Source organism: Panthera tigris, chromosome A2 (genome assembly GCF_018350195.1).
Source record: "Panthera tigris isolate Pti1 chromosome A2, P.tigris_Pti1_mat1.1, whole genome shotgun sequence".
NCBI lineage: Eukaryota > Metazoa > Chordata > Mammalia > Carnivora > Felidae > Panthera > Panthera tigris.
In genome coordinates this window covers 116,230,253-116,255,633 of record NC_056661.1, presented here as the reverse complement: position 1 = coordinate 116,255,633, position 25,381 = coordinate 116,230,253, and positions in this window count along the sequence as shown.

The window sequence follows — 25,381 nt, the reverse complement described above, 5'->3', positions numbered from 1 at the left end:
TGTGCTGAGATCCAGCTAAACACCCTCTGGCTAGAGAAGTAGAAGGATGCAGTGTGTAGAAGAGGGATGGGGTAATGACATCACATTCTCAGTGACATAGAAAAAGACTAAAATGATCATCAGAGCAGGCCAAAAGAGACCCGGGCCTGGATTTGCTTAAGCAGTGACGTGTGACTACTGGGAGAGAAGAAGTGATCGTCTCAGAGAGACTCAGAGGTGAGTTTAAATGCTCTCGTGGTCTGGTGATATTAGGAAAGGAAAACTGGGAGCCTCAGCCCTCGAAAAGTTATTTACTGGTTGCGGTAAATAACAATAGTTATGTGTGAATAGACTTTAGGTCCTTTAAAATGAAACACAGAAATGTTGCAAATGTCACACTTTGTGATTTGGATTTCCTAGTGACAAATAAGAGATGTATCTTGTGCAATGCTTCACAGTTAAGAAAATGTTTTCATATCCATTACGTTATGGTGCCTTCAAAGTCATTCCAGAAGTGCCCATCTTACAAACCCTTCTTCAGGGCACCTGCCACATTGCATGATGTTTTTAATCTGCCCCAGGTCATTAAACATGGTAGGAACCCTGTACATATTTGTTGAATGAATGATCAAAACAGATCAAAACAGAACATCAATTACTTATTTTCATGCAACCTTATTATATAGTATTAAGTTGAGTATACAAGTCACCTCACTTGGCCAACATTCTAAGTGGGTTTAGATCCAATATCTGAATGGGCTATAGTTTTAGATACTCATCAAAATCGGTAAAATCCAGTATGGGGTCTTGGTGTTGCAACTTTTCTCTGTGAAGTCTTTGGAAACTAAAAATCTTGCAATGGCTTTGATGGCTAGAAGCCTAAGGGTTCCGTATCAGCAGATGTCATGGCTCCTATAGAATTTGCCCCAGGCCATGTCTCACGGATGGCCCCCTCTCTTTAGGGGCGGGTGGAGGTGGGAGATGTCCTCTCTACTGCGGTACTCCTAATAAATAGAGCTGACCAGTAAAATCAAAGATGTGGCAACCATATAGACTCAACTCTAAACAGAATGGCTATGGAGCTGGCTGAAATTGAGCAAGTAAAAGTCATTGGGGTTAAACGAAGGTTTTAAATCAGATTCTAAAAATCATACCCGAAAGGGGCAAAGGCATTCCTGGTGAAGAGTAGAGGAAAGGGGCAGGAACAGAGTGTTGAGAATGGTAAATTAAGTTGCCTGCCGAGTATCCCAGTGAATTTGAGGAGTAAAAATGGAGATCCCCTGTTAGACAGGTGGCGATTTAAATATAATCATTGGGAGATTTAGGCTTAACACAGGAAATCACTGAATTATAAATCATAGACCATCAAGGTTTTATTCATCTCTGTATAGTCAGTGTTCAGTTCATATTCATTTGAATTCAACTGGACAATCAGGCAATTCTAATGGTTAGAAATATCTTCCTTTAGCTGTTTTCAAATATTGGCTCCTTTCAGCTTCCACCCATTCAGGATTACTCAGAACTGTTATCTTTCTTCTAAGTGACAGACCTCCGAAGGCTCAAACACTGGTCCCTGCCTTTCTCTTGTCTCCTACAGAATAAATACCCTCAATTCTTTAATATTTCCATGTGCCCTACTGCGAACCCATCACCCCACTGGTTCTTGTCGCTTGGCCAATGGCCACCTTTAAATAAAAGAACATCCAAAACCAGGGGCCTTAATGAAGCCAAGCCACATCTCATGAGCATTTCATAACTACCACCAGATTCATCGCCTCTCAGCAGTGGTATTTACCTGTCTCTCTGGTCTCCCTGTGATGAGATCTGGATTTGCAGCCCATTTCCTTTTCGGGATTCCAAATGCACCAACCACATAATCCATTTTCACCACATTCTCATAAGGAAGTGTTTGCTGCCACCATTTTTCACAGATGAGCGGGGATGGAATAGAGCAGAAACTGGAGAAAAATGAAACAAAAATGTGGGAAATAATTTACCTGGCTAACACTGCTAGCCAGTGGCCAAGGAATTAATAACACACAGTCCTCCCAACTTCTTACCCAGGAGGATTCATTTTTTCCCCTTAAATGAGACCACACTGCTTGTGAAGATAGTCTGGCAACTGGGGATCAGGGGGAGACAGCCTGAGTTCCTGGGGCAGACTTGGACTTCCTCTCTGTGCAGGGATCTGTCCACTCACCCAGCAACCACCTAGTGCCCGCCTCCCAGCTGGGTCAGAGACAGAACACCCGAGCAAGGGGGGATCTGGCCACCAGGTGTTTGTTTTATTTGCCAATTCCCTTTCAGCAGCAGCCAGGATGTGAGTTATGCCCTTGATGGGCATAAATGGATACGGTACATGCTATCATTCATTAGAGAAGAAGAAGGCAGCTTGTGCCTTGGAAGTGGTGGGGGCTTGTCCAATGGAGGAGGATAAGAACCATGAGCAATGAGAGGGGGCCTGAAGCACAGACCAGACGGAGGCCAAACACCTGGCAGGGCTAGTCCACTGCCAACAATTTGATTCCAGTGTAGTCTATGTAGTTTACATCAAATTTAGGGGGTTGGGAAATGGTTGGGTTAAGAATCACAGTGACCCGCACACCAAAGTTATCACCAATCCGTGTGTGTGTGTGTGTGTGTGTGTGTGTGTGTGTGTGAGATAGAGAGAGAGAGAGAGAGAGAGAGAGAGAGAGAGAGAGAGAGAGAGAAAAGGACACACACACACACACACACACACACACACCACATACACACACACTGCACATGATGAAAACTTCCTTCTAGGAAGAAACTTGCAGTTGTCAATCTCATGGCAATCTCCTACCCCTAAGGAACAGCACCACCCAGCAAGAATAGATTCCTGTGGCCACTGTGGTGCCTGGGTGACTGGCCACTGTCCTCATGGCTTCTGGTGTCTGAGTAACTAGCCTGAACCCTGAGTCTGTCAGCCACCTCTCCTAGATAATGAAGTGTGGGCTGCAAAGCGGTGATTTTCTAACAGAGTTGCTGAGAAAAGAGAGCTGACTCTCAGCTGACACTTTTCCCTTGGTCACCCCATCTCCCCTTCCCCACTCCCCCGTCACTCCCCACTCTCTCCCAGGACCGCTTGCATTTTAGTTGAAGGGAATGAAAGAAAGTTGGCCCCAAAGGTGTCTCTGGGTGTCTCTGCCCAGAACTAGAGAGAAGTTTTTGGCAGAACTTCCAAAGTACAAGCAAACTCCTAACAGGGTTTGGCAGATCACAAACAATTAGGCGACTGCACTCCATAATCAGCCCATGGGGATAGGGAGGCCACGTGCCTGCCAGATTTCTGGTAAAACGTTGCTTTCCTTGGAACTAGGGTGCTTTTCCTTCAGCGTCCCCAGGCCTCAAGGAGGCTAGAAGGAACACCGGGACCTCTGATTCCAGGCAAATGTGACACGTCAGTATTTACAGAGGAGTGTCACGTTGGCAAATGTGTTCGTCTGGGAGGCCTCAAAAACCCACGTGGGCTGTCTGTTGGGAGACAGGCACACTCATGCTGGTAAGAAAAGAGCCCTTTTCTATTTTGTTCCAAATGTATGGAAGCTGTGAGGCCTTGATCAGCTCTCCTACTAGGAGGGAGAAGTGAGTGTGATGCTCTGTGGGCCTGGTGCCTGCCTCCAAATCACTGGGAATGGAGTCGCAAATGGAGCACTTTCTTCTGACTTGAGGCCTCGGGAATGATCCATGGCTTCCAAGAGGGCTCATTCCCAGCAGGGTGGAGTTGCGGGGAGGCTGTCAGCCATCTGTGAGGCAGTGGGTGTGCCTCAACTGGGCTTCTCGGGGGGTGGCCCCGCGGAGGGCCTCAGAGAGGAGAGCATGAAGGCCCACCTGGGGACCCTGGCCCGGGCCTTGCCCCCCAGCCACCCAGGTCTGCTACACAGATGTGAAAGCAACTGGATTTGCCCGGGGAAGACACAGTCGCTCCCCACAGTCCCCAGACACGAGAAATCTGGGACTCTGGTACTTCTCCACCCCTTGTCCCTGAGTCAGATGGCAGGCAGGTGCCCCCTGGTGGAGCACAGACACAGACAAAGATGGAGGCAGTGATGCAGCTCACAGGGAAATGCTTCCGAAATGGGCTACAAGTCAGTTTACAAAAATGGAAAAGGAAAAAAAAAAATCCATTAGGTTGCAATCTCTTTTTGGGGAATGTGTTTCTAAAGGGAGTTTACATGCCATGGAAACAAATCCCCGAAGCCCAGTTTCAGCTTATTAGCGCTAAATTGGCCACAGCAAATGAGCACCACAATTGTCAGTGACCTGAGGTTTTATAAGCACACTGGGACTGTTTGCAGAGATTTTTACATGCTCCCCACAGAGCAGTTGAGGGGGAGCAATGCAACTGCTATTCCATTTCCAGAGCCCAGAATAGCAATGAAGCCACCCCATTGTGCCCCTCCGTGTGGGGATCTCCTGGGACTGGAACCATCCTTGAGATCTTTGCCCTACAGCTTAGCTCTGCTAAGAAGGCAAGAACAGGAAGGCACAGTTAAGCTCTCCTTGGGGAAGGAGCCTTCATCTCTAACTGTTTACAATGGATTTGAAAGGGTCCTATCCTGGCAGAGAAGTCGTGAGGGTGGCCTATGAAAATCCATGATAAGAGAGAATAGAAAGTGTCCAGTTCCTGGCCCTGCAGGGGAACTGGTGGGGGTGACGGGTGAAGTGAGCAGAAAAATCTCTTGCCAACAAGTACACAGCTCTGATAGGGAACTAGATCCAAATCTGTCTTATTTCATTGTTATTTCTCTCTTCTTCTCTAAGTCTCAAGACTTCATGTAATTCACATGCTGGGGCAGATAAAAAATTAAAATATGCATATACGTGAATAAAATTAAAATTCTGATCAGTTCTAGGAAGGAAAAAATGCAGGCGGCTGAAAAGGAGGGGAAAGAGGGAGCCGGCATGGGGAGAGCAGTGAGAAGAGCCTGGGTGGGGGCATCTCAGCGAAGCCCTCAGAAGATGAACATGCGGCCTCCGAGAGAGGCAGAAACAGAGGGTCTTCCCAGGCAGAGGAGCAGTGAGAACCAATCTGTGAGCCAAGAGATCGCTCTGATTCCTCGAGCAGTGAAAGAAAGCCAGTGAGCAAAGAAGAGAGGCATGATATTAAGTTGTAGAGGTGGGAAGGGGCTCCAACACCAGAGCCCTGCCACGGCGTTTAAATTTTATTTTTTTAACTTTCTTTCTTGAAATTCTTTTTATCTACATCTGTAAAATAGCAATACCATCAGAGCAGTGCTTCTCCAAGAACTCTAACAAGGCCATGGCTTCCTTTGCCAGCTCATCTTCCTACACATACACACACACACACACACACACACACACACACACACACATACACACACGTACACGCATACACACATACACACATGCACATGTACACACATACACATACGTACACATATATACACACATAAACACACTCACATACACACACAGTTTTTTTAATTTTTTTAATGTTTATTTATTTTTGAGAGAGACACAGTGTGAGTGGGGTAGGGGCAGAGAGAGAGGGAGACAGAATCTGAAGCAGGCTCTAGGCTTTGAGCTCTCAGCACAGAGCCTGATACAGGGCTTGAACTCGATAAATGCGAGATCACGACCTGAGCCAAAGTTGGACAATTAACCCACCGAGCCACCCAGGTGCCCCAGGAAGTGGTTTTGAAAAATCTTCTGGAGAAAATTCACTTGTGAGCACGCAACCCTTAAGGGACAACCATTCCCCCAGAGCCACGCTCACAAACGGTGAGATCATGACCTGAGCTGAAGTCTATTGCCTAACTGAGCCACCCAGGCACCCCCACACATATACACTATCCAGGGATCCTTTTGGCTGAATTCTTGGCCACTTGCTCTTTCTCCTCTCTCTCTCTGAGCCAATCTTGTGGCATCCTGCAGCATAACATACCTCTATGTTAGTGACTTCCAATTCTGTCTGCTCTCCAAGCTCCTGTATTTCAGTAATTGATTAATTAATTCAGTAAACATTTATAAACACGATGTGCCAAGTATTCTGTAAACTTCTGGGAATATAAAAAAATTAAATAAAACCCTTGCCTTGCCCTCTTAGACCTCTACTTGGGGATTAGAAATTAAGGGCATCTGCAAGAGTAGAAAGTGGAGAGGAGTATGTCATCCATCATAGGGGTTTAATGGGATGACATTTGAGCTGGGTCCCCAAGGAAGAGTAGATTTCCATTGAGAAGAGGGGCTGTGGGTGAAACACCAAGACAAAGAAACTGCATTTACAAGGCAGAGAAGAGGAAATTAAGAGACCAGGAGTGACTCTTTATATCCTACCTACTGGGCCCCAAACCTGTTGGATGGGTGTGTCAGGGTCTCAAGAGAAATCATGAAACACCACTCCCATGATGGTGAGTACAGGTCTATGAAGAAGACATTCAGACAGCTGGAAAGCAAAGTCCACACATGAAAAGGAGGGGAGTTTGAACCCAGGGGAGTACCAAGAACGTTGTGGCAATGATCCCAAAATAGTTTATCAGGACAGATAAAGCACAAACAAGAAAAACTGAGAAATTAGAGTCATGAAACTATATGGACATCTTGCTCTTGGTAGTTAGCACTTTCCTAGAATCTCCTGGACCACGTATGAGACCTTCAATATGAAGGGGACTGAAATATGGAGAGAATCCATTTAACACATGATTACACAATTGGAAAATAGCACCTGTAGGGAAATATTAACAAAACTGGATTTGTACAGTTTGGGGAAGATGGGAGAATGATTATATGACCACAACATATGAAAGGCTTTACAATGAAAAGAGAGCTGATCTTGTTTATATTTTCTTTTCACTAGGGACAGAAGGAAAATGGTTACTTGTAACCACAGGGGTTTTGACTGAATATAAAAAAGAGTTTTCCAGACAAGAAGGTCTTTTTAAAAATATGGCCAATGCTTGTATCCCTGACATAATTTATGGGTGGATTTGCTTGAAGCATGCCGAAAAGGACCAGGTGAGCCCTTCTCAAGGAAGAATTTTTATTCCTGGGCTGAAGAGGTCAAATTGTCCATTAATAATCCAGAATTGGTCATTTCAGCTCATGATAGACACTTCAGATTCTCTTGCCAGAAATATTTTTTACCTAAACCCTGTTTATAACTGCCCACACTCTCTTCCTTGATCCCCAACCAGTTAAAAAGAAGGTGAACCTACTGAATGGACTGTGCTCCCTCCTACTTTCCCACTCTATTTCAGACTGAGTCAACCAAATAGTTCATATCTTCATCTGTTGTCTGCTGGTATTATCAAAGCCTTTTTTCCTGTTACTTTCTAATAATGCTGTTGATTTGCGCCTTAATTGCTAGCCTTTATTGCCAAAAGAGACAGAACTCTTTTGCAAACTGTATTCTATCAACTTGTTCAATAAATAAAATTCAAATGTTACCATGCCTTTCTGATGGAGGTTTGAAGAAGTCCAGAAGCTGAGGGCAAGAAATGAATGATCTGCCCATGAAGTCACTGAAAAAGAGTCCAGTGCTGGATGGAAGATAGAACACATCTATCCCTAGAACATGGGGAACTTTGCAGCTTAAGTTTGAGGCCCTGTCAGAAGCAGTCCAAACAACAATAAGTATCTGGGCTACAGACGATGAGGGGTTCTTTGCATCTCTTTTGTTGCATATAACCACAGCCCTCCCCTTTCTCTCCCACCTCTCATATATCCCTGGGGGCTTCCCTCCAACAGCTTGTGTATTGGCAGAGGGCCGGCTGCCCACCTCCCTCAACCAGAGGGCAGCCCTGACCATGATCACACCACATGCTTAGTGAATCTGAACTGGGACTCTTGCCTGAGCCAAGATTGTGAGAGTGCCAAGCACTGCAGGAAACACCAGATTCCGCGTACCATCTTGTAGGACCCACTAAATAGACCTGCCACCTTGATTATCAATCAAGCTGCAAAGCTGTCCGATGCTCTGTCGCTCTTTGTAGGAAAGCTATGGTGCCTCAGAAGCTTCCTTGTCACCAGCCTGAAAAAAGCTACTAATTTGTATCTAACTTATTTTTCAAAACTCCTCCAAGCTCTCCAACTTCGATGTCAAACTATGTTAACAACGGCTGGCTTGGAAAGTCCCTGTAGGATTTGTAAGAAATTAATGTTAGCTTCCTCTCAACAGAAAGCGAGGGCTTTGCAAAACACACCATATGCTTGTCACTTTGCCAATGAATCAAGATGTTTTTGCAGTCTTCTGAGTCTAAATAATTAATGGTAATGTCTAAAGATTACCCCAAGGTTCAGGGAGTAAGGATAGGGCCTTCGCAGTGTCCAAAGTTACCCAACCTCAGCGCAGTCCAATATTTCATGTGATAAATGGTCAGGCTTCATGACCACCCCTCACACACACCCCACTCATCACCATTGTTCATTCTCTTTTCCTTTCTTCTTTCTTATGTAATTAGATTAGTTTGCTTCAAGTAAGTGCTGCTGCTTCTTCTCAACCCTCAAGTAATATGCTTCTACCCAGGTTTCTTCAGTTTCTCTTAATGGATAAGAGTGTGTATGTAATATTTTATCTGTTAACATTAACACTGTTCTTATCAAGAGATTAATTTCCCCTCAATACACTCTCACCAACTAATTAACCCAAACCAATAAATCAAACTAAATAAATCAATAGCCCCACGAATTTTGATGATTGTAGGGATTATAGGTTTTGCTAAGATTTTTTGAAAGAGTAGATACTGAGTTCTTGCTCTATAAAATAAAAAGACACCTCCATGATCATTTAAAATATTTCCTCTTAACCAGCAGAACCCTTCTTTGATTTTGTGATCCTTTGGCGGGGGGGGGGGGGGGGGGGGGCGGGAATGAACCTGTGTCACTTAGCACTTATTTTGGATGCATCTCATCTCTCATTTTAGCTCATCAAAATTTGAAGTGCTGTTCAGCTCTCCCCTGAATGGGCCATCGTGATATTTTACTTGAATAAACAGAAAAGTCTCACTCATTGTAAAAGATGATTATAGTAAGAGTTCATTGTAGTAGAGTGTTTCCTGTATGCCAGATGTTATGCTAAGAGTTTTACAGTTATTATTTCATTGGATTCTCTAAAAAAGCTCATTTCTAGATGAAGAGACTAAAGCTTGAAATAGTTTCAAAACTTCTGTCCCAAGTCACATAATCAATAAATAGAAGAGCTAAAGATTGAACTTGACTGTTCTCTAGAACATCACTCTCCTTGGATTCACTTTTCACTAAAGGCTGAACCCAAATGCCCCCATTCTAGGACAGAATGTCATAGAGAGTGGGGTAAAGAAACCCTTACTACTGGAGCATCTGGGTGGCTCAGTCAGTTAAACATCCAACTCTTAATTTCAGCCCAGGTCATGACCTCACAGTTCGTGAGATCAAGCCCCGCATGAGGTTCTGTGCTGACAGCAAGGAGTCTGCTTGGGATTCTCTCTCTGTTCCAACCCCATTCATTCTCTCTCCCTCTCTCCCTCTCTCTCTTAAAATAACTAAATAAGCTTTAAAAGAAAAAGAAACCCTTACTACTACTAATGGCAGCCTTGATATATCCTTCAGACAAGGATTCAGCTGAAGCTGCCTTCTAAAGGACCTATTTGTTAATTTGCTTCAAATAAATTAGCAAGAAGTCTAATGTTGCTGACAAAAGCTTTAAAATTTATCATCAATTCCTATAAAAATGGGAAATACCCTTACTCTAAGTCCAGGCTATTTTATTCATTAAATCATCATTACCATTACTTATGCATGTTTCGTGGTAGCTTACACTCCTATGTTTCTCTCTTAAATTGTATGAATCTTCAGAAATATTAACTGGAAATGATGAAAGTCAGCATGGTAGAATAACTGAGTTCATGATCTATATTTTGAAATAATGATGAAAAGAACAGTGTATTGCCCATAGCAAGAGTCAGGCTTCCAAGAATTCAGCAACCTTTCAAATACATTTTAGTATTAGTTCAGCATAGCTGTGAATTAAACTCACAATTATGCTTAATGTCTTATTATACACGGGATGGCCTTCGGCAAAAGAAAGAGAGTCATCCTGGCTTCAGAAGTGTTGCCAACCTATGCCAAGTAAGTCTGCAACCAGTGGGTGAGTACAATGGCCACTAGAATGGGCACAGGACTGGGTAATCAGGAGTGTAGGGTTTGGGGGCCGGTGCCCTTAACCTGCTAGTATGATGTTGATGTGGATTCAGTTGGCATCTCTGAGCCCACGTTTATTCACCTGCAAAGTGAAAGTGTTAGAGTAATTGACCTCCAGGAACCATTGTCTAGGATTCTAGGATTCTGATGACAACAACAAAAATCATCACCTTATTGGTACAAGAAATATTGGTTCTCCATTTGAAATGTAAGCAGAAAAATTATTTAAAAATTGTAAATGTATAGCTGTCAAGGTTGAGCTAAAATTTCCACTACTTCCCAATAATAGAAAAATATAGATTTCATTACTGATCTACTAAGTATAACTTTCACTAAATATGACTACTAATCCCCAAAGGAATAGAGTGTACAGAATCTTTATCAACTAAAAATAAATGCCATCTGACAATACTTTAAAAAAGTTTTCTTTTGTATTCCATTTTATTTTGAAGGACAAGAGGACAATTGCTCACATATTCAGAATTTGGACACTCTTTGGGACAAATGACTATGTTTCTTGAACTAACAGTAGCATTTAAAAGAGAAAAGGGGTTGACATAGATTAAGAGAAATCCAAGACATATGAAATGCAATGTATGGGCCTTGTTTACATTCAAACTGTAAGACAATCTTTTTTAATACAAGCATTATTTTGTGATCCATTATTGTTAATTCTGTAGGTGTCATAATGGCCTTGTGGTATCTTTCTAAGTACCTGCTTGTTATATTAGAGAGCCATACTGAAATATTTGTGGATGAAGTGATTGTGTCCTTTGTTCATGGTCCTTCATTACCATATTGCATATTTGTTTCTCTAGGTAGCTCTTTTCTTAGTATGAATATGGCCATCCATAGATTATCTGAACGTGAATTAGCCACTTTGTGGATGGTCTGGGACAAAATTCTAATCCAAAGTGGACTGTGTTTTATTGTGGTTATGGTTGTGGTTGTTTTTGGCACCAAGCAAGTATGCCCAGGTAATATCAGTATATTCTTTTTATATTAGCCTAAGAAGAATATCACTTGTTGCAGATCAAATATCAAATGAACTTTAGAACCCCAACAGTTTATTTCAGTTTATCTCACCACCAATCCTCTCAACTGTTATAACATCCTTGCTTAGGCGCCTCAGAAAGTAAAGCCTGGGACAAAGGTATACGTGTGAGTACTTGATTGGTATAATCCCTGGGACAAGAACGAAGGACAAGGGGAGAGAGGAAGGAAAGAGGAAGTGCCAATATAAGGATGCATCATAGAAGCAACTGGTGACTTGATCCTCCAGGACCAAATAACCAGCCGTGGAACTGGTATTTCAGAACTATCCATTCAAGAGGAACACAGGGAAGAATTTATGCTTCAGATCCCACCCTCCATTGGTCGGGAGTTTGCCCTGAGGATATTAATTACTCTGATATTATTAATGGAGTTACACATGTGTAAGCCCTGAGCAGTTCCATAGTGATTCCCTTAATACAGACGGTGCTGGGGTATGAACCCATGAAGGTAAGCCTGAGAGGCTCTGAAGTATTGTGCAAGGCAGTCGGATATGCATAAATATTGAGGATTGACTACTATATGGCAAACTAGATCTTTTAGATGTGCCAATGCAGAAAAGCCTAAGGCCTGAGAAAATAAAATAAAGAACACCTTTCACCTGGGATCCCCGTATTTGGAGCTAAAGAAAAGTTTGGAAGCATGAGTTATCTAAGTTCCTCAGTTTCAAATTTACCTTGGGTATATAGTATTAGTTGTACATAATATTGTTACAATATATTATTATTGTATTAATAAAAGTGGAGAAAAGGGGTTCTAGGAGCATAACAAAAATTGAAAAGTGATTCATTATTATCTTTTTTTTTTCATAATGAAGGGTAAATATAATCCTGTAGATTTCTGTAAGTAGTTATTTCAAAATTCACTTTCATTTTGAAACTCTACTCTTGGTAAAAAAAAAAACAAAAACAAAAACACTTCAATTCCTCATAATTTTTACTAGAGGAAGTTTATTACTAGAGAAAATATTAATTTTCAAATATAAAATATTTTAAAATAATTCAAAATATTATGAATTAGGTTCATTGTGGTTTATGAGGTTGAATGCTTAGAAAATACGTAATTTAACTGAGAAAATAGTGGCAGATCACCTTCTAGGTCATCACCCACCAGGCACTTTGTATAGTTGATATTGATTCAAAAGATATTTTCCATCTCTGTGGCATCTATAATCTGATTAGAGAGATAAACACACATACAGAGTCCTTATGATACAAAGCAGAAGAGAAGTACTTTAACTTAAATAATTAGATCCAAGGGAGAATGAGGGTTGGGGGTGCTGGGGGAGGCTGATAGCAATGGTGATGGCTTCACACAAAAAAATTGATTTGGGGGGATTTAGATTTTCACAAGAAGAGAATTGAGCCCTCTGTTAAAACCAAATGAATATTATTCAGATACCTGGACTGAAAGCAAGATTATATCTCCCAGGAATTCTACTTGTAAATCTGTTTGATCACTTTTAGGTCATTAAATTATCTATTTGCAAGTGGCATAATATTTTTGAAGCTTACCCTAGGACTACAAAACAGTTCTTAGCAGACATATGAGATATTTCTCTTCCTCACAAGCTTGTTCCCAAATTAGGAAAGCTCCATATTATCCTTAAAGAAAGACAACTCATTCACTGAGAGTAGGTTCCATGCAGCTGGGCTTTAATGAGAAGGGAGCATGTTCATAGAATTCCATCATAGGTGGATCTTCTGAATCCTGGGAGCCCAGTCTCCAGAGCAAGTTTTCTCCAAGTGGGTCCATAGTTCAACCAGCTATATGTCAAAAATTCAGACAATTGGGCTTCAACTCAGACTAACTTAGACTGTCTGCATTCGAGGCTAGGAATCTGCATATACACATTTTTAAATTTTCCCCAGATTATTTTTGTGCATGCAGAGGGTTGCAAAACTCTACTCAGAAAGGAGTTGATCTGAAGGGGTAGAGAGGCAGCTGGTTCATATTATCTAATCTTACTCTTTTGCTGATGTCATTCTCCCCAAATTTCCTTGAAAAGGTGAACTACAAAGGATATGGAGCTCCTCTCAGGGACTGGGGTTGTGAAGGGAGCCAAGGCTCTGTACAAGCTCTAAGAACTTTGGGGACCAAGAAATGAGCCTCCTGACACATAGCTGGATTTGTATTTAGCTTTGGTTTTTCCCTCTTTGTTCCATCCATGTTAGTTATTTAAGAGCTGAAAGGATTAAAAAAATATATGGCTCATGACTCTAGACAGAAAATATATTTATTTTTCAAATGGTGGTAAAACAAACAACTCCAAACCCATGGTCTCATTTTACTTTTCGCTCCTATGAATCTCTATGTAGGATATGAACATTTCTAGCTGTTCCTAGCTGTCCTTCTGGGGATCTCCCTTTGCTGTCATCCTGGCAATTATCTTGGCCTCTCCTATGTGTATCCCCTTTTTCTTGGATTGTGTGTCTTCCTCTTTCTTAGTTTACTTCCTCAATATGGCAGAGCACATCATCTAGTAGTTGCCTCATAAATGGTGCATGTGAAGTAAATGTCTTGGGTTCTTCTGAGAGGAAAAGGATAATTTCTGAGAGGAAAAGAATAATTCATATCCTTCAAACTGACCTCCCAGGAAGTACTGACTTCCTTCAAAGCTCAATTTAAAATGGGTATGCCTTGTGCTTCAGGCAATCAATTTTTTAAAAAAAAATTTTAATGTTTATTTATTTTTGAAGGAGACAGAGACAGAATATGAGTGGGTTAGAGGCAGAGAGAGAGGGAGACACAGAATCCAGGCGCCCCTTCAGGCAATCAATTTTAATCCTCAACATTTAGACCCAAGGAAAAGGGCTGACGCTTTATTAACCATGAACACTGATGACATAAGACCCACCACTACTGGCCTCTTCATACAGCTGCAACCTCAAGGCTTGGATCCCAGCCCCCTGATCATTCCAAAGGAGAGGCTGGTGCTATCTCCAATTAAAAATGGTGTCTTGGCAGAAGAGGGCTGGAAATCAGTTTCTGCCAAGTACTATTACTGTTATATCCTGACCTCTGATTATACAGAGGATGTACTGATGCTTCCGTAATTATGCAGTTTAAAAGACTCAAAGCCCAAGTAACTGAGTACCTTCTCCAGAGTCTGACACCTAGCTCTGTCAGACTGTGTTCTTCCCCAGAGTGTGGTGGGCAGTGGGAGAACTTTACAGCTGCTACTGATGCTGTTACTATGAATTCCCTAGTGAACACTGCTTCAGGAGCCCTGGTGTGTTATGCTGTCTAGATATTTTCATTGTTCACACAGTATCTTGAATGTAAGAAAAAAATCTCCATTCTCCTGCTCCCACCCCACCCCTACTACCTCTACCACTCACATCACCCCTACCACTATCTAAATGATAGTCTGGTTGGGCATAAAATCCTGAGATGAAATAATTTTCCTTTTATAATAAACCCATTAATCCATTGTTCACTCACTTCTACTGTTCAACAGTTCAATTCCACTCCGATTTCCAGTCTTTTGTATGTGATCTATTTGGATTTCCTTCCTTTCTCCCTCCCTCTCTTCCACCATCTCTTTTTCATTTTCTTTCTTTCTTTCTTTCTTTCTTTCTTTCTTTCTTTCTTTCTTTCTTTCTTTTCTTCTTTCTTCCTCCTTCCTTCCTTTCTCTCTCTTCCTTCCTTTCCTTCTTTCTTTTTTCTTTCTTTCTTTCTTTCTTTCTTTCTTTCTCTCTTTCTATCAACTTAGGATCCTCCCTTTGACCCAGTATTCTGAAATTTCATACTTACATACCTTGGCATTGGTATTTGTTTAATCTATTAAAAACAGATCAAACGGCATAGTTGTCAAACCCTTTTTCCTGGAAATTCATGTTCTTTGGGTCTGGAAATTTTTCCTTGAATTATTTGATGATGTCCTCTATTTTATCCAGGTGTCTCTTTTATTCAAATGTTGATTCTCCTGGACTAATTCTCATTATTCTTTTCTTCCCTGTTTTCCATTTCTTAGTCCTCCTTTTCAACTTTCTCAAGACTACCTTGTCTTGAAATTCCTCTTGTTAATTTTTTGTGTCTGCAGTCATAATTTTAATGTCTAAGAGCTCTTTTTTATCTTTAAATGTTCTTTTGATATAGTCCCCAGTTCTTTGTGGCATGAAATATCTTCTTAGTTCTCTGAGAATATTGAGTTATTTATTATTGTTGCTATTGTTTTTGTTATCTTTTTTCTTTCCCCTGCATTATTGTCTCTATTCCTTATTTTTATTTCTATCTTTTACATTAGGAGTTATCCTCAAATGTCTATTGATCCCTTACATGTTTATGGGTGGAGCCATAAAGACAGCTTAAGAGAAGTTAATTCTTTACATGGACAGCTAATTAATTGGTTTGTCAGATAAACAAAGTTGTAATTAAAAAAAATCTCCACTAAAGATGTGCACATAAAAATAGTTTTACATTCATGTTTATGAGGTTCACAGATTAAGAACTCCTTAGGAGGCACCTGGGTGGTTCAGTCAGTTAAGCATCCAACTCCTGATTTCAGCTCAGGTCATGATCTTAAGGTTAATGAGTTTGAGCCCTGTGTCAGGGTCTGTGCTGACAATGTGGAGCCTGCTTGAGATTCTCTCTCTCTCTCTCTCTGCCTTTCCCCCTCCCTCAAAATAAATAAATAAACTTAAAAATAAGAAATCCTTAGTTCGTGAAGCAAAATGTTAATTGCTGCTTTCACACCTTAAAACTAGTTAATGTACAAATACTTCTCTAGCCTTTGCTGGAACACCTTGAATGAGGAGAGCCGCCATCAGTCAAATCAGTCCATTATCTTGGAACAGCCTCATCATCAAAAACTATTCTTTGTTTGATCCAAAATACGTCTTTCTGTAACTTCTATCCTTGTCTTATTTATGCTCATTGGATATATTAAAATCCAATCAAAACCTTTTTTTTTTCTGCTTAGAGCTTTTAAACATAATCAATATTAATCCTATATTAGTAATTCAACCTTTCTGGACTACTGCTATAAAACTCATGCCTCTCTTTCCCTGAAAATACCTATAAAAAATAGAAAATAATGTATCCCCCACTCAGACTTTCAAGAACAATCTTGGATTACTGGGTGCTGGGGCTTGTGTTCTGTTTAAGATATAGCAGTGCCAACTGGTGTAATCAGAGAGCATAGATTCATTTATACTGGGAAGAGTTAACCCTGGGAATGAGCGGTAGGTCAATACAAGATCTGGTTAAGTTGGTGGCCAGGGAAGAGCCTGCATAAGCCACATTTTGGGAGGCTTGAGAGAGAGAGAGAGAGAGAGAGAGATCCAGAGTGGTCAGACCCTTATCCTCAATTCTCCAGTGACACCAGTAAGCTCTTTAGCTTCTGACATTTTATACACAGCTTTATTCCCTATCTTCCCTACACTAACAGAGTTAAAGAGATCAAGCCTGTTCTTTCTCGGCTACACAAATCCTGGAGTACGGTCCTTATGCAACAGGGTGTCCAAGGAGCTTGAAAAATTTTTGCAGGCAACAAAAGCCATTTGTTTCTCCTACACACAGCCAAAGAAGAGCTAATAGCAAACATCCACCAATACACAGGGGTGTGTTGCTTTGGCAAAGGCCAAAACTCCCCAACTTTCAAAAACCTATTCTTGAAGCTACCACCTTGTTCCCTTAAAAGCCAGTCCCTCCAGAGCTCACTTCAGAATGGAATCAAGACTCTTCTGAGTTTTCCATCTCCCATTCTCCCCCTTTTCTTTAATATCACAAAGGTGGACAAACTTCCAGTCTCCAACCTGGCTCCACCCCAGCACCTGGCTCTCTTGCCTTTGAATGAGGACCAGCCAAGAATGAACTCAGCTGGAGAAAATGTGCAGAAAGGGTGGGAGCCAGGAAGCCAGGGGCAAAGCAAACCCTCCCTCCTGAGGTGATGGGCTCCACAGCTGTCCCAGGCCTCAGAACCCTATGGTGCCAGTCAGGGGGCTGGCTCTGCCTGTCTCCTCCTCTACACTCCTGGCAAGGGGTCTTTTTGTTGTTATTCCCCCTCCTTCTCTCCTGATTCCAGGCCCAGTATTTGCTTGTCTTGCAGCCAAAGATAAACTCCAGGCATTCAGAAGGCTACTCTTTAGATACCCGAATAGAGCACTGCCTAAGGGAGAGGAACAATTTGTCTTAGGTATTGCTTTCCCATTTGTTTTTTCCTTCATCGCTCATTCTGATGAGGCAACACAGTGTACATGGATTCATAAAAACTCACGGTTGAAAAGTAACATAAGTGCATCAAGGCTAACTCCATTTAATCCTTGAAACCATATTCACACAATTCCAGATCTATCTTCTGGACATTATGTGACATTGACACCAAATTTACTGTCTCCCTAAAAGTGCCCGTATTTGCAGACAATGTTATTCACATTCTCTTCTTCCCCCGCCTTCACTGAAGGCAAGACATTTGAAAAGAAAAAAAGTCAAATTTATGGGTATGTACTGTGGACCGGAACTCTGTCTCCATTTCTGATGTTTGTGTTCAAATCAAGAAATCCTACATCTTGGGAAGTCTTTCTTTGGCTTTTGGTATATTAAAAAAGTAAAAGGACATTGGAATTTGTTTATAGGACTAAAAACAAGATGCTAAAGGACACTGTTGTGTTTTAGAGCTGTGTTCCATTTGGGAGCGTCCAGCAGAGGCAGTAGGAGACAAGAAGGCTAATCATTGCCTCTGGAGAGGGCGGCTGATCTAGCAAACACCACAGTTCACTCTCACTCAGTAAGGAGCCTTGTGTGTTCTGTGGCTTATTAAATGCAAAATGTGTACACTCTTTACTGAATACTAAATAGAAGAAGCAAACATCCCCTGAGGCTGACTAGGGAGAGAGACAGCAGGGACAGTGAACACAGGACACAGGCTAAAAACAAAGCATGGTGCAAAGCCAGAGGTGGTTGTCGGCCGTCCGAACCTAGGGCTCCGCACAAAGGTGACTTCCTGACAAGTCGAGCAAAGAAGGCTCAGTGGGGGCACACCAGAGGTGTACTTGGAAGTCAAACCACACTTGCAAGATAAGGAAAAGCATGATTTGTTATTGTCTGCAAATAATTGGACCTCTACTATACTGAAAATGAATGTAGAGAAGGGACAGTCTCTGCTGCCCAGGCATTCAGCATGCCAATTAGAAAACCAGGGGTAGGGGCAGCATGACGAGGTGCCGTGTAGTTTTATGAATGTTCCCCTGTCTCTGGGCAGACACTTGCGGGCCCTGGTGAGGACATAATGGATGGTGAGTGAGCTTCACGCCCTCCTCGGCACAGGAGGTGATGCCCACGAAGCCAAGGGCCAGAAGCGCATGGAGGATTCGAAAATGGACAGTTTCCTTCTGTTCTTAAACCATTCTGTGAGCAGCTGGGCACCGAGAAAATGAGCAGGTGATTTCAGATTTACGAAGCTGCATCCTGACCCCCTAGGCAGAGCCTTTGAGAACAGAAGGTGGGAGGCTGACAGAGATAGGTAGATGTGGGCATCTGAACCCAAAACAGTAGCTCTCATTACATATGGACCCTTGAACCAGCTGCTAGAAAGAGTTGCCATGGTGCCAGGAAACTGTCCCTCTCTCAGCATGGAGAAGCCAGGTAAGGATCATCATTTACTGAAGATTTCTGTTGAATAGGTTAATTCTTAAATTGAGAATGTAATTTAAATTTTCTTCTGACCATATTTCTATGCTTTGGATTTCTATAAACTTCTAGAATTTTCCTGTAGATACTACTGTCATTTACTGATAACAAATTCACTTCCACTGGTGGAAGTGTCTCCAATGCATCCCCCACCATTCCCTTCCTATGGCAACGAGAACAAAGATGGGAAGAACCAAAAGTAGGAGATGTGCAAAAATTCTCACACTGAGACAGGAACACCACGTTAATTTTATAACAATTCCAGTACTGGCAAAGGAGTGTGGAACATTAAACTAGGTCCGTGGCATAAGTATTAATTATTGTTCACAGGTATTTGCCTGTGAGTATTATATTTCTCACCCAATGATATTAAACTTGGCCATATGATTTGCTTTCCAAAATGAAATGAAAGCAGAAATGACATATGTCATGTGTCACTTCCATGCAGAAGCTTAAGGGCCAGTACATGGTCTGCCATATTCTCTTTCCTCTCTGCTAGCTGATTGCTCCAAACAGAGCCTGCTCCTTCACCTTGGGTCCTTGGAATGAAGATAATGTGAGGCAATGCTGGAGCTGATATCCAATGGACACGTAGCATGAATGAGAAATAAACTATTGATATTATAAGCCACTGAGACTTGAAGATCTTTTGTTATGATGGCATAACCTGCCGTAAACTAATTAATAAAAGCGCCCTTAAAGGATATACATCAACTTTGTTTTTAAATATAACACATGTAAGGGCACCTGGGTGGCTTGGTCGGTTAAGCGTCCAACTTCGGCTCAGGTCATAATCTCGCGGTTCACAAGTTCAGGCCCTGTGCCGGGCTCTGTGCTGACAGCTCAGAGCCTGGACCCTGCTTCGGATCCTGTGTCTCCCTCTCTCTCTGCCCTTATCCTGCTAATGTTCTCTCTTTGTCCCTCAAAAATGAATAAAAACATTTAAAAAATTAAAAGAAATAAATATAATACATGTATATTAATTTAAAAGATTGGTTAAGAACCAAAGCAAAATAATAGCTATTATTTCCTGAGTTGGGGATTATGACTTTTTTTCTACTTAATGCTTCTCTATAATTCCTAAACCTTTTTTTTTTAATTAAAAAATTTTTAAATGTTTATTTACTTTTGAGAGAGAGCACAAGCAGGAGAGGGGCAGAGAGAGAAGGAGACACAGAATCCAAAGCAGACTACAGGCTCTGAACCATTAGCACAGAGCCCAATGTGGGGCTCAGACTCATGAACCGTGAGATCATGACCTGAGCCAAAGTCTTAACTTAACTGACTAAGCCAATTTCTAAATCTTCAATAGTCAAACAATACTGCATTTATTACTAAGGAAAACATAAATGTTATGTTCTGTAAAAGGCAAAGTATCAAGCCACGCCCAGACTGAAAGTTCAATTGTGAATTTCAGCACTCACCATTAGGTATGAGACTTGGGTGACAAGAGTAACATCTTTAAATATAACCCTAAGATCTGCATCACTAACTCCAGCTGGCCTCCTGTGCCCCTTCCTCCTTGCTTCCCCTCAACCCACAGTCTTGCACTTACTCCCCCAGGTCAGGACTTAACCATGGTGTCCTGAAGTCCCTGTTGGCAGTGTGGTGGTATACAAAACTAACACTCACCGGGCACAGACGAACCTCAATCCTTCTTAGGAGTTCTGTGAACACATCCTTCTCTTGTTTCACCATCTGGCAATCACAGTCAGAGGCACTCTTTTCTCCTGTTCCTTCACCATCAAATGCAAAAAACTCTATCTGTGGGGATGGGAGTAGAAGAAATTCCTCTTTCCTCTAGATGTATCAGGAAATTAACAGTGAATGCAAGAATTAAAACATCTTGGAATCCCTACTTGAAAAGACCAAGAATGAGGCCATGACCTGTGGTGGGTATTCTCATTCATCCTGATTCCATTTTTAAATCCCTAAAAATTGTGCTAATTATGTTGTTAAACTCCTTCATGACTCAGAACAAGAAACACTATGTGCTATAACAAACAATCCCAAAACCTTGGTAACTTGTCCCTACAAAGGTTTACCTCTCACTGATATCATAGGCTGATGTGGGTCAAGAGGCTCTCCTGAATGGCTCTCCTTAAAGTGATGACCCCAAATCCAGATTCCTTTCATCTTGAGATAGGAACTTTTTCAACAGTGACACAACAGTTGCCATAAGGGGTGGGGGGTGGGGGGTTAGAGAACGAATGATTACACAGGGACTTCATGCAATTCCTGGAAGTGATACCAGTTTACATCACTTCAGCCCACATTCCATTCTCCAGAAACCAATTAGATGCACTGACAAAACTGAAAAGGAAACTGGAATCTTCTCTTTACTGAAGAAAAAAAAAACCAAAAAACTGGCAATCATATAGAGGGCCCCTCCCTCAGTTTTACCTTCTAGTCACTAAATATCCATTTCATTCTTTCTCCAACACACACAACTCACTCACTTCTCCCAAGAGGGATAATTCAAAGTCTTACCCACTCACAGAGTCTGAAGTTGGAGTACTGGGTCTCTGGGAGATGCGCAGAATTCTCTATCAGATCCAAACGAGATTCCTATAGACCTGATAAGCTATGAACTAAAAGGAAAAGCTGCCTGTCTCCCCCAACCCCCGCCATACATCCCAACAGTGGGCAAACACATCAAGAACAGCCTTAATAAACCTTCTCATTTGGAAGAAGAAGAAGGAACGTCTCATGTCAATCACTGAACTATAAGAATTCTGAGGTCCCGCTGAGCAAATTCTCTAAAGGACCCCCATCCCTGGGGTGGACGAAGTCCCTGGACTAGGCCAGGTTCTGCTTTCTGGAAGGAATTCCTCTGACCACTGATCTCCAGGGCCTTTGGCTCCACCCACAGGCACTCCTCCTGGTTTATTATTGTCCTTGGCCATGTCCGAGGATGGCGTTATGAAAATGAAACATTTGAAGCTGTCTCCTTCCAGCTTCTGACATCAACTTCCTTGCCACACACTTCCACCCCCTTCCACTATTCCACTTCCATTGAAGAAATCAATTTCTGAAACTACCAGGCTTCAATCCAGAAAACAGAACTGCTTTGAACATTCTGAGTAGGAAGATGCTTAATCCAGGGAATCAGAGGACATGCAGCTATTACAGTCAAGAGAGCATAGCTCAGGAAGACCACTTTCAGGAAATCCAGAAAATACAGGATTGTTGGGAAGCCACTACCAATGGTCTCTGCTTCTACAGCACGAACATAGTTGATTCTCAGAAAGACCTGAAATGCAGTTAGTAGTCATTGCCAATTCCCTCAGCTGCCTACAGCACGGAAGTGAATTATTCCTAGGAAGATTTTCTAAACTAAGCCACTAGCAAAATCCCACATCAGCTGTCTGCTCATGCTTGTAAGAGGAAAATAGCTTCTCTTTTCCTTCTGCCTTCCAAATCTCTGAGGAATGTCTCCTTGGGTAGAATCTAACCAGGAATCCTTGGCAAGGAGGTCTGAGACATGAAGCTTCTATGATTTGTCATTCTGCAGTTCAGAGAAAACTGTTTAAGAAGGGTGGCGATAATATTTAAAAAAATAATATTTTTCACAATAAAGTTCACAGAAATTATTAAAAGCCACAGCCATTTACCATCTTCCTTTTCCTGACCATCTTAGCCTGTTCTGTGTATCTTGTTTTGTATGTTCACAGCACATGTGAGCACCAAACAAATCATTTGGGGACAGTACCATGAGAAAAAGTTTCCTTTTGGGTCGAAAATTGAGCGACTGATCCAAGAGCCTCCAATAAATCTGGCCTTTGCTAAAAAAATATTGCAGAGCAGTAAAGTGGGGTCCAGGCCAGTGGGGAACGAGCCCAGTGGGGTCCAGTCCAGAGTTTGCTACTAGTACTCCACCTGAAAGAAAGTTCTATGCCTTCTCTGACCTCATTTTTTTCTGATTTTGAATAAATGGCCAGGCTAAATATTAGACTACATATGTAGTTTTCAGGCTTTCATATAGCTATGGAGTCATTCTTCAAATAAAATCTCACAACGAGTTCCAGTAACTAAAATAGATAAGGTAGGACTTGCTGCTTTGTAGTAGGATGGAGAGCTGGAGTCCAGTATTCCCCATGGAAGCTCCAGATAACTCCTTTATTTCCATGGTGCACAGTTTAAAAACTCCTGGGATGAGACTGTCTGAAAAATATCCCATCTACTTCTAAAGTCATATGATGTAATAATTTCCCAAGCCTTGACTCTGTTGGTGGTAATGCCAAATGCTCATTAAAAAAAATATTTATATCCAGCAAAGCTCCAAGACTAATTTGTATTTGTACTCAAAAAAAGAGATGGTGAATAGGGGAGGGGAAGGAAAAAGAAGAAAAAAAAAGAAAAAAAAAGGAGGTTAGAGTGGGAGAGAGCCAAAGCAGAAGAGACTCTTAAAAACTGAGAACAAACTGAGGGTTGATGGGGGGTGGGAGGGAGGGGAGGGTGGGTGATGGGTATTGAGGAGGGCACCTTTTGGGATGAGCACTGGGTGTTGTATGGAAACCAATTTGACAATAAACTTCATATATTGGAAAAAAAAGAGGTGGTGATTGGAGGTCTTTAGAGTGGAAGAGGTTCAACATTTTGAAAGTATATTTGTGCCCCAAAACTCAGATTCCAAATGCTGTAAGATTTACTTAAAGATTTGATGTGGCATTCTTTACATGATACTCTGATAACTGGAATAGTGTCACAGAAGAGTGTCCAGTGTCCATAAGCACTGTAACAGAAAAATGAACAGGTACCACTTAAGGGACAACAATTTGGCTTAACCAGAGCCTACTGATGTTGTCATATGGAAACAAAACCAATATTATTTCCAAGGGGGGGAGAAAGAATTCCAGAGCATTCACCAGACCTTCTCAGCTATATTAAGAAGACCAGCTATGGTTAGGGTCCATTTTGGAGTAATTTAAACTATAGTCAATGCAAGAAAGCAGAGGGAACAAAAATGTATGATTACTAGAGTTTTCTTGACAATTCTATTTTTTTTTTTTTGCCTATTTTCCAACTGAGCTTCCATGTCTTTGTTTTTCACTGTATGACCTTATTATTTGAGGCACTCCATAATCATATCGTGAACTCTGCCACAGACAGCTCAGTTAGAAGTAAGCCCATTGCAGCAACAACCGAGAGCCCAAGACTGTCTATAATTTTTATTATTGTCTTAGTCTGTTTGAGCTGCTATAGCAAAAATACTATAGACTAGATGGTTTATAGACAACAGAAATTTATTTCTCATAATTCTAGAGACCAGGAAGCCCAAGATCAAGGAGCCAGAAGATTCCATGTCTGGTGAGAGTCTGTATCCTGGTTCATAGATAGCCATCTTTTTGCTATATCCTCATATGACAGAAGTGACAAGGGACCTCTCTGGAGTCTCTTCTGTAAGGGCACTAATCCCATTCACGAGGGCTTCATCCTCATGACCTAATCACCTCCCAAAGCTTCACCTACAAATACCCACACAGTAAGGATTAGGTTTCAACACAGGAATTTGGTGGGGGTGGGGGTTGGAGAGAAACACACTCAGTTTATAGCAGCCGCATCCTGAGGGCCATGAGTTTCTACTGGTCATGACATACCCCCTGAAGCTCTCAACTTAGTTAGCCCTTCCACTCTTCTGATCCCTCTCAGAGATCACCATGTGGTCACAGATCTGCAAAGCACCGGGAGTAGTGTGGGTGTTTTGTTTAATCACAATTCTAAATGGGATCTTCTACTTATTCAAAGACCAGCTCAAGCTCTACATCTTGTTTGAGTCTGCTGACCATCAAAACCATGATGCCTTCTCCTCTTTCCTTACTGTCTCTGTGACTTCATTAGGACTTGTTATGGGTTGCTAGTACTAACTCTCTCTAGGTGTGTATCCTTTCCTCTCGGCAGAACAAAATAGAAAGCTCATAGACTTTGGTATCATAGCTTATCAGGGTTTGAATCTAAGCTCTGCCACTTACTACCTGATGATCCTCATGGCACCATGAGCCTCAGTTTTCTCATGTGTAAAAGGAATATGATGATACCTCCCAGTGCAGTTGCAGAATGCTCACTATAATGCTTAGCATGTAGCAGCTACTCAATAAATACTAGTTACCTTCCTCTCCTTCCTCCTTTCCCTGACAAATTCCATGTATTTGTATCTAGGGCATTTTTTTACCCTGTAAAGTTGTTAATTCTTTGCTGCTGCTGCTGCTGCTGCTGATTCTGATAACAGTATATCTGAACCAGAGAGGAGGAGGGCTTGTGCAAATAAAAGATAAATATACTGCTCTTTATCTTTTTCCTCCTTCTTTAAGATCTTCGTATTGGAAGATCCTATGGGCCTCCTCCGATAGGACTCCTGATTGAATAATCACAAAAGATGTTGCAGAAGTCATCTGTTATCCAAAGCCTCTGTCTGACTTGGCCTACACTTAAGGTGAATTGGTTACCTGACCATTATCAGTGAATTTAAGTATAGATAAACCACAAGTGACTGGTGCAGGGCTTTAGTTATTGATTGTTTATTTACAATCGTTACCTCAAATTTCTAAGTCTC